Below are 12,696 nucleotides of genomic sequence, written 5' to 3'. Positions count from 1 at the left end.
AGAAAAATCCCTTCCCAAAGTGAAGTGCTTTGCACTTTGTATGAGTAACACAAGTGACAAATGCAACTGCAGATATGAATTCACGTATGCAAAGCACATACATTCGCAAGTAAAATAATCACAATAAAGTATAGTAATAAGGTAAACATACTAAATTAAGTTAAATCACCATTCACATTTTAAAGGGGTCATCGGATGCAAAGTTCACTTTTTCATGTTGTTTGAACATTAATGTGTGTTGGCAGTGTATGTACACATCTACCCTATAATGATGAAAATCCATGCAGTGGTTTTTAATTAATTTGTAAAAATAATATCCCCTTTTTCAAATCGAGCCATTTTCAGATGCCTGTGGCGTCACACCGACAGAGGCCGCTCCCACGATAGTTGATTGACATGAGCGTCTTACCTCAAATCAGTTGTAACAGTCCGACCTCCATTGTTTCGATGCCGGAGCAGGGATGTAAGTTAGACAAGAATATCTCCGATTGAGCGATTGAGGTGTTGTGTTGCTGGATGTAATAATGAACATAGTGGTCATCATTTACTCCCGACATCTGAACCGCTGAAGATGCAGTGGATTCTTTGTTTGTGAAGGGAATGCACCTCCCGATCTACATATATCCGTCTATGTTCGCGCGAATCATTCATGATCCAGCTTCACCTGCAATGTAAAAAATAAAAAAACACAATTTGTTGAGTCAGCTTAAAATAATTTGTTACCCTGCTGCCTTAAAATTTTAAGTTCAGTCAACTAAAATCAGTTTAGTCAACTTGAAATGTTAAGTTGTACTAAGTAACAACTTAGATATTTGTGTTTGCTAAACTTAACAGATGGGTAAGTAACCTAGCTGCCTTAAAATTTTAAGTTGATTCAACTCAAATATCTAAGTTGTCACTTAGTATAATTTAACATCTCTCGGAGCAGCTCGTCACTCCACAGAGAGAAGAGAGGGGCGGGGCGAGCAGAGCCCATTTGCATTTAAAGGAACAATTTTTTGCAGAGCTCATTTTGACAAGGTAAAAAGGGTGTTGTTTTACACAACCATTGAGAATTTTCAACCAAAGTATATTGTAGACTTTTCATTAAGACCCTAAAGAATCATATCAACTTGTGAAAAATAGGCATCGGAACACCCCTTTAAAGAGAAAATGAAATAAAATTAACATCACATAAATAGGCGCATATCTGACTAATGTAAAAACTGCATTTTTAAACCATAATGTCTGACCAGAATATCCATAATAACGCATGTTGTTTTCTTACATCAAAGTTGACAAACATATTTGTTCAGAACTGTTTTGGACTTTTTCACTGGAGAGAGTTATGGACGTTACGGATAAAGGACTCATAGCAATGCCTTAATAATAGATTTGTTTCTAACAAACATGCAGGTATTTGGTTCACAAGGTGTTAATTGATGAACTGGAGTGGTGTGGATTACTTGTGGGTTATTGTGATGTTTTTTATCAGCTGATTCACTGCAGAGGATCCACTGGTGAGCAAGTGACGCAATGCTAAATTTCTCCTAATCTTTTGTGATGAACAAACAAACTCATCTCATCTTGCGAGTAAACTTTCAGCATGTTTCCATTTATGAGTGGACATAAATGAAATTTCAAGCTGTGTAGGTCAAAAGGGTGATGGCAACCATATAGGATGCTTTTGGGGATGGCAATGGTAACCACACTTACAGCTGTATTTCCAGGTCTATTTGCCCTCAGTCGCCAAAGAATCTGTGTGCTCAGCTTCTGAGTTGGAGGATGTTTTGAGTCCAGCAGTAGAATGAGGGTGTATATTCAGCTTTTAATGTGAATAATGATCATCAATTATGCATAATGCTCACAGCCATGCACATCTGCTCAAATAACCATAGTGATGTTCTTGCTTGCAGTTATGTTATAAACTGCAGAAAGGAGGAGGAGGGAGGGAGTTGGAGGAGGACTATTGCAGAAATGCTGCTGTAATTCCTAAAATGTGTCCAGCAACCTGATGGAAACATCACTGTGATCTCTCCACACTGACCCTTTAGAGATTTGTACCTTGTGTGAAAACAGATATTATTGATGAACCCATATTGGAACCTTACACAAAGAAGAAAAACCTACTAGAGAGTTGATAAAAATGCAAATAGCATGTGTATATAGTTTATTTTTGTTGACTGATTTATTCACTATACTACAATTTAGACACTCAGCTATTGCATATCAATCACCAAGCTGTCAAATAAAAATAAAAATCTTGCAATCAAAAGATTGCAGTAGAACACAAAGGTATTTATTGAACAGAGTGTAATAGCTCACAAGGGTCTTAAAGGGATAGTTCACCCAAAAATGAAAATTTGCTGTTAATACTCACCCTCAGGCCATCTAAGATGTAGGAGACTTTTTTCATCAGTAGAACAGTCAAGAAGAATTTATATACGGCAGTAAATTGGTACACTGCTCGAGCCATGAACTGTTTCAGCAAGTTCAGTCGGTTTTGGAGAACTGGTTCATCCAGGTCACTAAAAAGAACCGGTTCAAAAGAATGATTTGTTTACAAACTGGACAACACTCCAGACCATTTGCCTGAGGCTGTGGATTACAGGTAGTAATAATGTTGTAATTAATGTTTCTTTCACAGACTGATTGTTTTGCTTTATAAGGCCTCAATATATTGTCAGGAGCTATGGGTATTCATTTGGTGTTCTCTAATTCTTTTTTTTTTTTTTTTTTTTTTTCTCAAAGTGATGTTCTTGCATTTTATGAATTTCCAAGGATGACTGTTTGTTACTGTTAAAGGGATAGTTCACCCAAAAAAGAAGATTATGTCATCATTTCCTCACCCTTGTATAGTTCTAATGCTGTATGCCCTTCTTTATTTTTCAGGTCACGAAAAGAGAGTTTTAAAAAATGTCACACAAATTCTTTGGTTTTTCAACTTTTTTGTGTACTTGAACCCTCTCCAACAATGACTGTCTTATTTTGAGATCCATCTTTTCACACTGAGGACAACTGAGGGACTCATATACAACTATTACAAGAGGTTCAAACACTCATTGATGCTCTAGAAAGGAAAAACGATGCATTAAGAGCCAGGGGTGTAAACTTGACCAGAATGAAGATGTGTAAATTGTTCTTATTTTGTTTAAATATTATATTTTTTCATTTAGTTCTGCTCCTCAGAAGCTACAGAAGATATATGTTTTTTCCAGAAGATAAAATAAGTCAAGGTTACCCTAATCTTCAAATTCCAAAAGTATTCACCCCCTTAATGCATTGTTTTTCCTTCTGAAGCATTAGTGAGCATTTGAACCTTTTGTAGTTGCATATGAGTCCCTCAGTTGTCCTCAGTGTCAAAAGATGGATCTCAAAATCATACAGTCATTGTTGGAAAAGGTTCAAATACACAAAAATGCTGAAAAACCAAGAATTTGGGGGACTTGAAGAATTTTTCTGAAGAAGAACAAGCAGTTTAACTATTCAGGACAAACAAGGAACTCATGAACAACTATGACTAAATAAAAAAAAAGAAAATCAGTCACAGTATAACACAGTATAAAAGCTTTTGAATGTGGGATGTAAACTTTTGAAATTGCATGTAAACTTTTTTAACTTTTTATGTGAAATATCTTATTCCAGTCAGTACTAAATAAAAATAACTTGCATTTTGCATGATCCCTCTTATTTTGGTCAAATAATTACCATAATAAATAATTATAGTAACAAACTTTAACTGTAGATATGCAATAAATTCATGAAAAAAAAAAAAAAAAGAAAAGAAAAATGGTGGCATTCCAAACCAATAGAGTGACCTGAGAAACGTAATATTTTACAAGATAAACATGATATTTCAATAAATTTGATTTATACTGAATGTCATAATACATTAAACATAATTTATAACAATAATTAAACAAATAAATTGTGCTCTGTGTGCACTACTTTTAATATTTAAATCTGTGGTCTTTTCCACCCACTTCAAAAAACCGATCCTCTGTTCTGTTGCATGTTCTGAATCTGAACAGATGCGTGAAGTTCACTCTGTGAGTCATGCTGACAGAGAACAACTGAAAATCTGCTCACTAGAAAAGACAAGAAGGAGGAAGCAAAATGATATTTCCAAAAAAGGTCAGTTTATTACACCTGACTTTATTGTGTTAGCATTAAATGACAAGTAAAGTTAGGTTTACCTGGGTTTAGCACTACCTGCTGCTCATTTATATGGAGCCCGCGGTGATGGAAAAAATATGAAATAGGAGGAAAAATTATATTTCAGTGCCTTGGGGTTCACATTTTTGAGTTCAGTGAAAAAACTTTGCATTCTCTTGCAAAAGTATTGTGTTTTGGCCAAAAAAACTTTGCATTTAAATATAGTTTTCCTATCTCATTTCTATCTCATATGTTTCCATTACCAGTTTTCTTAGAGAGCGCAAATGTTTTGTGTAGCGAACACATGCACTGAACTAAATGTTTTCTTCTCATCTCATTTATGTCCCATATTATGGAGCCCCTAAAGGCTGGTATTGCAAAAACAATGAAATATAATTTTTCCTCCCACCTCATGTTATTTATATCACTAGTTCTGTGTTCCATGCAAAGTTTCTCGGGGGAGTGCAAAAGTTTTGCAAGCAAACAGCTTTAGAAGAATATTTACTCAAAAATGAAAAATTGTTGTAAATGTAATCACCCTCAGGACATCCCAGATGTAAATGAGTGTGTTTCTTCATCAGAAAAGATTTGGAGAAATTTAGCATTACATCACTTGCTCACCAATAGATCCTCTGCAGTGAATGGGTGCCGTCAGAATGAGAGTCCAAACAGCTGATTAAAAACATTACAATAATCCACAAGTAATCCACACCACTCCAATCCATCAGTAGGGCATTTTACTTCAAATTGTTGCTTCTGGCAACATAATATTTCCTTTATCCATAATATTTCTTTTTCCAGTTTTCTTTTAACAGATGGTTGCAGCATCAGATGTTTAAATACACATTTATCAAACTCTGATTAAAATACAAAATGCTGAACATCAAAATGAAAGATATTTGAATCTTACATTTAATTTACTAAGGCCAAATGTGAACATCATTTTTTCAGTAAAATAGTTGAGAAATGATAATCCATAATAAGAAATTAGATCAAATACAAGAGATGAAAGATCGCTCATAGCAATGGCACTGAAGAACAGAAATAAAAGAACTGATTAAAAAAACACATATAGTACAAAAAAAAAAAAAAAAGATGAAGAAATAGAGATTAGAACATTTCCACTGGAGAAATAAGGAGTCTAATTTCTATTTCTCACTCTACAACACTATTCTGACTGTAAATTGTTCTGTTGATTCTTCTTTTCTCCTTTTTGAAGGCTTGTAGGTATGTAGCCAGGAACAAACCCTTTTCCCTAACTAAGGGTTTTCTTAACTTTTGGTTTGTTGCTGCTGGACACTTGATCTGAGTTTTCAGGGAGGAATTGCAGCTTCTTGCCATCAGGTCTGACTCTATGAGCCATGAGCTGATGGTCTTGTTTTTGCTCAGTGTTGGCTGTACTGTACATGCTGCTCTCTGTGTTATTTTGTTGCTCAGGGGGAACCAAATGCTTGGGGGTGACATGATCAAAATCACAATAGTAAGCAAACTCAGGAAACACTGATAAAGAGAGCTGTGGTCAGATGATTTCTGAAACATCACCAGCTCTCTAAGGAATTCTGCCCATCCTGACCTTTGCAATTCTGTGTAAAAAACAGAACAAAAATCACAGATCCAGCAAAACCTTTTCTGCACCTCTTTACTGGCTTGTATTGCATGTTATTCAACTAAGAGCCTCGCTAAGGTACTTGCTTGGATTGTTAACTTTAGGCAGCACTGAAGACCAGAGTAATGATGCTGAAAATTCAGCTTTGCATCACAATTATAAATTACATTTTATAATATGTTTAAATAGAAAAGGTTATTTTCAATTGTAATAATATTTCACAATATTACTGTTTTACTGTATTTTTAATCCTGTAAATTCGGTCTTAGTCCATAAAGCTATTTCTGATTTCTAATAGTTATAGTCTTATTTGCATTTTTTTTTAAGAATTTAAAAATATATATAATTACACATTTCATTGTAATTTTATATTACTGATTTTTTTTAATATTTTTGAAATAAGTCTTACAGTTGACATCAAAAGTTTACGTACACATTGCAGAATCTCCAAAATGTTAATTATTTTACAAAAACAGGAAGGATCATTCAAAATGCATTGTATTTTTTATTTAGTACTGACCTGAATAAGATATTTCACATTAAAGATATTTACATATAGTTCAAATAAAATAATAACTGAATTTCTAAAAATGACCATTCAAAAGTTTAAATACACTTGATTCTTAATACTGTGTTGTTACCTGATTGTTTTTTTTTTTTTTCTTCTTCTTCTTTTTGGTGATAGTTATTCATGAGTCCCTTGTTTGTTCTGAACAGTTAAACTGCCCTCTGTTCTTCAGAAAAAACCTTCAGGTCCCACAAATTATTTAGATTTTTTTTTTATTTTGCTTAAATAACTTTTTCGGGGGGGTTTTTTGTTTGTTTTTTTTTTTTTTTTTTTTAATTAGTACAACCCTTCAGAAGCTACAGAAGCTACAGAAGATGACATGTTTCCCAGAAGATAAAATAAGTTACATTTACCCTGATCTTCAAATTCCAAAAGTTTTCACCCCCTGGCTCTTAACACATTGTGTTTCTGTCTGGATCATTAGTGAGCATTTGAACCTTCTGTAATAGTTGCATATGAGTCCCTCAGTTGTCCTTAGTTTGAAAAGATGGATCTCAAAATCATACAGTCATTGTTGGAAAGGGTTCAAATAAACAAAAATGCTGAAAAACCAAATATTTTGTGGGACCTGAAGGATTTTTCTGAAGAACAGCAGGCAGTTTAACTGTTCAGCACAAACAAGGGACTCATGAACAACTATCACCAAAAAAAAAAAAAAAAAAAAAAAACACACAGCTGTGGATCATTCAGGTAACAACAAAGTATTAGGAATCAAGTGTATGTAAACTTCTGAAGAGGGTCATATTTATAAATTGGACTATTATTTTCTTGTGGACTATATGTAAATGTCTTTTATGTAAAAATATCTTATTTAGGTCAGTACTAAATAAAACAAAAAAGTTGTGCATTTTGTATGATCCCTCTTATTTTGGTAAAATAATTCACATTCAATGTGTATGTAAACTTTTGACTTCAACTGTATAGTCGCCAAGAGTTTTTTTTTGTTGTTGTTGTTGTTGTTGTTCTAAATTCAGTAAAACAGTAATATTTTGAAATATTATTACAATTTTAAAGAACTGTTTTCTAATATATTTTCAATACGTAAAAACAGTATTTTTGACATTTCTATCAAAGAATCCAAACCATAATAAGAAATGTTTCTTGAGCACAAAATCAGCATATTAGAATGATTTCTGAAGGATCATGTAACACTGAAGACTAGAGTAATGATGCTGATCTCAGCTAAAATAAGATACTTCTTTCAAAAACATGCTGATTCTCCTAGTCTTTAAGTCAAATTAAGAGACAAGAGCAAAAAAATATATATATCATTTGTATATATTTAATATTAATATCTATACAGTTCAAATTCATACATATAGTACTACAAAATATTTTCTTGGGTGAATAATGTTACATGTTGCCCACTCAGAATAAAAGAGGTGCATGACACCCCTTTCCATCAAATCATATTCAATCAAACTATCTGCCCACAAATACAATAACAGAATAAAAAGAGGAATTGCATGACACCCCTTTCCATCAAATCATATCAATTAAGATAATCTGGGGTGATCTGGAAAGATCAATATGGGAATAACCCTAGGCGAGAAAAGAAAGGTCAAAGAATGTTGACTAGGGGAAAAACGGACGACTTTCCATTATCTCTTATCCATTTCATTCTCTTGACCTATACATGTCTACATTTGGCCAGAGAGAGCATTTACATAATTCCAAAGCTTCTAAAGGATGAAATATTCATATCATGTTTTGAAATATAAATACCTCTGTCTGACTTTCAAAACTCTTGAGAATCGCCCATTAAAGTTGAGAGGGTGTGGACAGAACTTGACCCCAGACTGCTGCTGAGTGTTGAGTATTCGTTGATCGTATAGTTCTTGGCATCCTTGAAGCTGTTGTGATGTACATCACACTACAACTCCCCCCTTGAAAGTAACAATTAAGCTATAAAAAGTGGAGCTATGTTCCCTTTGGTGATGAATGCAATGGAACAGAAATTATTATGTTTGCTGGATAGCTGTCAAATCAAGAATTAGCATGCAAAGCCCACATCAGTAGTATATTTTTTTCTGTTTGCAAATATTCTGATTGGTCTTAAACAGCAAAGCCTTGCTGGGTCATTAAAACTTTTTTTGGAAATTGTCCCCTAACTTCCTGACAGATATCACTGAAATAGGTGTCCTGAGAAATCAATGACAACTTTAAAGTGAAAGCCATAAAATAAATTCACCCAATGTATTTTCTTAATGTGTATTTAATCTGAATGCAAAATTGGCCTTGTAATGTTTAAATGAAATGTCATAACAGGACCCTCTGGGGAACACAGCTAAACTCCGCCCATGCAAGGTAGAGGCTTGTGCTGTTTTAGCCAATCATATTGTTAGAGGGCGGGGTTTAAGGTTGAGGGTGGCAGCCCACTTACCACATCTTTAATTACGAGTCCCAGGTTTTTACAAGAATTGGACTATGTCAGAGTTTGCCGAGCCTAACATTGCATGAAAATCTGTTCTTGGATGAGCTACGGCACCCTGGCCCGTTTACTGAGAGGCTGCAGACACCTGCTGTGGTGCACATGATTTCTCCAGTGTGACGATTTTGGACTTTCCACAGAGTCCTGATTCAAACAGCATGTCACAAACATCAAAACAAGACCTCTAAAGATTCAGTTTGGTTTCTGGTTTGTTTATGCTTCTGGATTCATAAAGTCATACTTTCTGATGGACGAATCTTGAACTGTTTAATATCACAAAACCGTAGGGCATTTTTTGATAAGTCAGAAATAAACATTTTCCATTTGCTAGGGGTGGACAAAGTTTACATGTATGCACAGGGCTCTCAAGTTTTAGAAAATTTTGGAGTGAGATTATATCTTTTAGGAGAGGAGCCCCTCAGCCCCACGCAATTCTCTCCAGTTTTTGCTGGAAGTTAAATTTTATCTATTGTTCATAATTGATCAGCACAAAATAGAAACTATAACAACTGGTAAGTTTGATTAAAGTCAAATTCATTAAAAATACAATAAAATGTCTTGTATGTTTAAAAAATACAAATGTATCAAAAATCAAAATAAATTTGGCCCCAAATGAGCCAATGAACAGCAGTGCTCAAAGTACATACTGTAGGCCTACACATACAGTATTGCAGAACTTGCCCTGAGCATGTCAAGCTGTGTGTGTGTGAGAGAGAGAAAGTATATATTTCAGCTTATAAATGGCATTTTGTATTGCAAGTGTTTGTTGCACATATTGATGCCTTGATGACAGTGGTAGGGGCTCAAACTTAACTAGTAACTAGTTACATGTCATGGAATTACATAATTTAATTACAAAATAATTGTAATTGTTACAGTTGCTGAGAAACAATATATAGTTAAATTACAGTTACTTATGAAAATTACAAAGGGGTTACATCTGAATATTTTCACACAGATTTAATTAATTTCTTTCCCAAATTGCATTGACTGCTGTAAAATATGAGACAAAATGTTTCAGAAAATTAAATTATTATAATCTTAATTCAAGTGATGAAGGATTTTGTAAGTCTGACAGTAATTAGTGCTGAGTGCTACTGCAAGCTTAACCCTGCATGCTTTAAAAGTTTCAAAAGGATTAACATTAGTTAAAATTTTAGAAAAGTAATCAATTTGGATAAATCTGTCTGTTTTTATTAACATTATCTTGTCCTTTCCTTAGTGTCCAGTAGCCAAAACTTGGTTAAACTGTTGGAGAGCTAATAATTTTGTATGAATTTGGCTATATTCCCCCTAACATCAGCTCTCACTATGTTTGATCACAGGCAAGTGATTTCATCCAGGAATCGTAAAATGAATGGGGAAAAAAAACAGAAGAATGGGTTACCTACTGCATTTATTTTGTTAGTTTTTAGTAAATACAAATGGCAACATTTGCTCTGCGACCACCGCCTCAACTGCACAAAACTCCACTGCAAGAGAAAGCGATCCATGTTGTGTCCATGTTGCTGAGTGATGAACGTAACTGAAGCGGGATCACGTAATTTACCAGAAAACAAAAAAATCTAATTTCTGAAATTTTGTCTGGTAGGTGGCATTTCACTGTCAAGACAGCTATGAACTCCCCATGCAAGCCTGTGCCTCATATATTAACAGCATATAGCGGGACAAGTTATCTCTTACTTTTTAGCATGAGAAATATAAGGTGTGGTGTGAGAGAGTGTGTGAACTGGTTGAAATGCGTGTGTCTCACAGCGAATGCGTGAGACTTGAGATTTATGCATTTGGCATATACTTTTAACTGAATCAACTTCACAAAAAATCATACATAGAGTTCATATAGTAGGGGATAGTTCACCCAAAAATGAAATATTGACACTCACCCTCAAGCCATCCTAGGTGTATATGATCTTCTTCTTTCAGACGAATACAATCAGTTTTATTTTATTTTTATTTTGTTTTATATTAAAAAATGTCCTGGCTCTTCCAAGCTTTATAATGGCAGTGAACTGTGGTCCAGATTTTGTTTACAGGCGTAAAGAAAGCAAAGTCTCCTGTATTTAGCAAAGGAAAAATAGTCAACTTTTGGCTTTACATTTTTCTATACAAATCTTCATTTTGTACTTCTAATTTGTGACCGGTGTTTTGTTCTGCTCTCTTCACTGCGCTTCCACATTTGTCACTGCATTCGCATACGCCCTATGTCATCTGTTGGATCACCACTCTCTTGTGAACATCTGTACGACAGTTAGCAGACGCTAGAGATTACAGTTTATAAAGTGGTAAATATGGATATTTTTCTCATACAAATGCATCGCTTTATTTCAGAAGACCTTTATTAACCCCCCGGAGCCATGTGGAGTACTTTTTATGATGGATGAATGCACTTTATTGGACTTCAAAGTCTCAACAGCCATTCACTGCCATTATGAAGCTTGGAAAAGTCAGGACATTTTTTAATATAACTCATCATATACACCTAGGATGGTTTGAGCATGGGTAAATCATGGGGTAAATTTCATTTTTGGGTGAAATATCCCTTTAATTTGGTACTTATAGTTGTGTCAAAATGCCCATCTTTGGTGAATATTTGCACAAACAAGGCTGATTATATCTTAAATGAACGGCAACATGCCACATGAAGAGCGCTGTACCAACATCAGATGTTCAACTACACTGATATTCTAAGGTAAAACAAGTTCCTGGACTACTGATGATGAGTTTTGTTTCTTGAATTCATGGAAAGCAGCAGCAATCCCTTAAAGGGGTGATCAGATGCTAAGTTCACTTTTTCATGCTGTTTGAACATTAATGTGTGTTGGCAGTGTATGTACAAATCTACCCTATAATGATAAAAATCCATGCAGCAAGCGGTTTTTAATTAATCTGTAAAAATAATATTCCCTTTTTCAAATCGAGCCGTTCTCAGATGCCTGTCGTTGTTGCGTCACACCGACAGATGCCGCTCCCACGATAGTTGATTGACATGAGCGATTTACCTTGAATCAGCCGTCACAGTCCGCCCTCTTTGTTTCGATGCTGGAGCAGGGATGTAAGTTAGACAAGAATATCTCCGATTGAACGATTGAGGTGTTGTGTTGCTGGATGTAATAATGAACATAGTGGTCGTCATTTACTCCCGACATCTGGGCCGCTGAAGATGCAGTGGATTACGTTTGTTTGTGAAGGGAATGCGCCTCCCGATCTACATATATCCGTCTATGTTCGCGCAAATCATTCATGATCCAGCATCACTTACAGCAAGTGCGTATAAGGGTTTTTTTATGACTCTTTGCGATCGCCTTTCCTTATAACGTGGTAGTTAGCAAGTTTAGCGGCTAAACGCGGCTAACGCGGCTAAATGCAGCTAATGTAAACAACACCGTCTTTTCCACAGAAAGAAGAGAGGGGCGGGGTGAGCAGAGATCATTTGCATTTAAAGGAACAACCCCTTAGAATGAGATGATTTTTGCTGAGCTCATTTTGACAAGGTAAAAATGGTGTTGTTTTACAAAACCATTGAGACTTTTTATTAAGACCCTAAAGAATCATATCAACTTGTGGAAAATGGGCATCTGATGACCCCTTTAAATATCAGGTATAATTTACTTGTTTCACTTGTTGAACAGAATTCAGAAAACAGTTTTCAGGAATGACACAAAGTCTGTTCATGTCTCTGTACATGTAACATCAGTGTAGTCAATAATGTGCTTTTGACCTTCATTATGTATGTTTTGATTATATTGTGTTGTAATTGAAATACAAATAATCTAAAACTCCATTCTTTGAATCTTCTCACATTGTTTCTACCTGACAGTCAGATTTTATCCATTAATATGTTTTTAAGATACTGAAAAAAGCACAAATGTCAGGGCATGTCAAAACTTCTCCAGGGTGCCAAAATACCCTCAGACCCCAAAGGGTTAATTTACATTACATTTACATTTAATCATTAAG

This window comes from Labeo rohita, chromosome 12 (assembly GCF_022985175.1).
Source record: "Labeo rohita strain BAU-BD-2019 chromosome 12, IGBB_LRoh.1.0, whole genome shotgun sequence".
NCBI classification, from domain to species: domain Eukaryota; kingdom Metazoa; phylum Chordata; class Actinopteri; order Cypriniformes; family Cyprinidae; genus Labeo; species Labeo rohita.
This window is presented reverse-complemented; position numbering follows the sequence as displayed.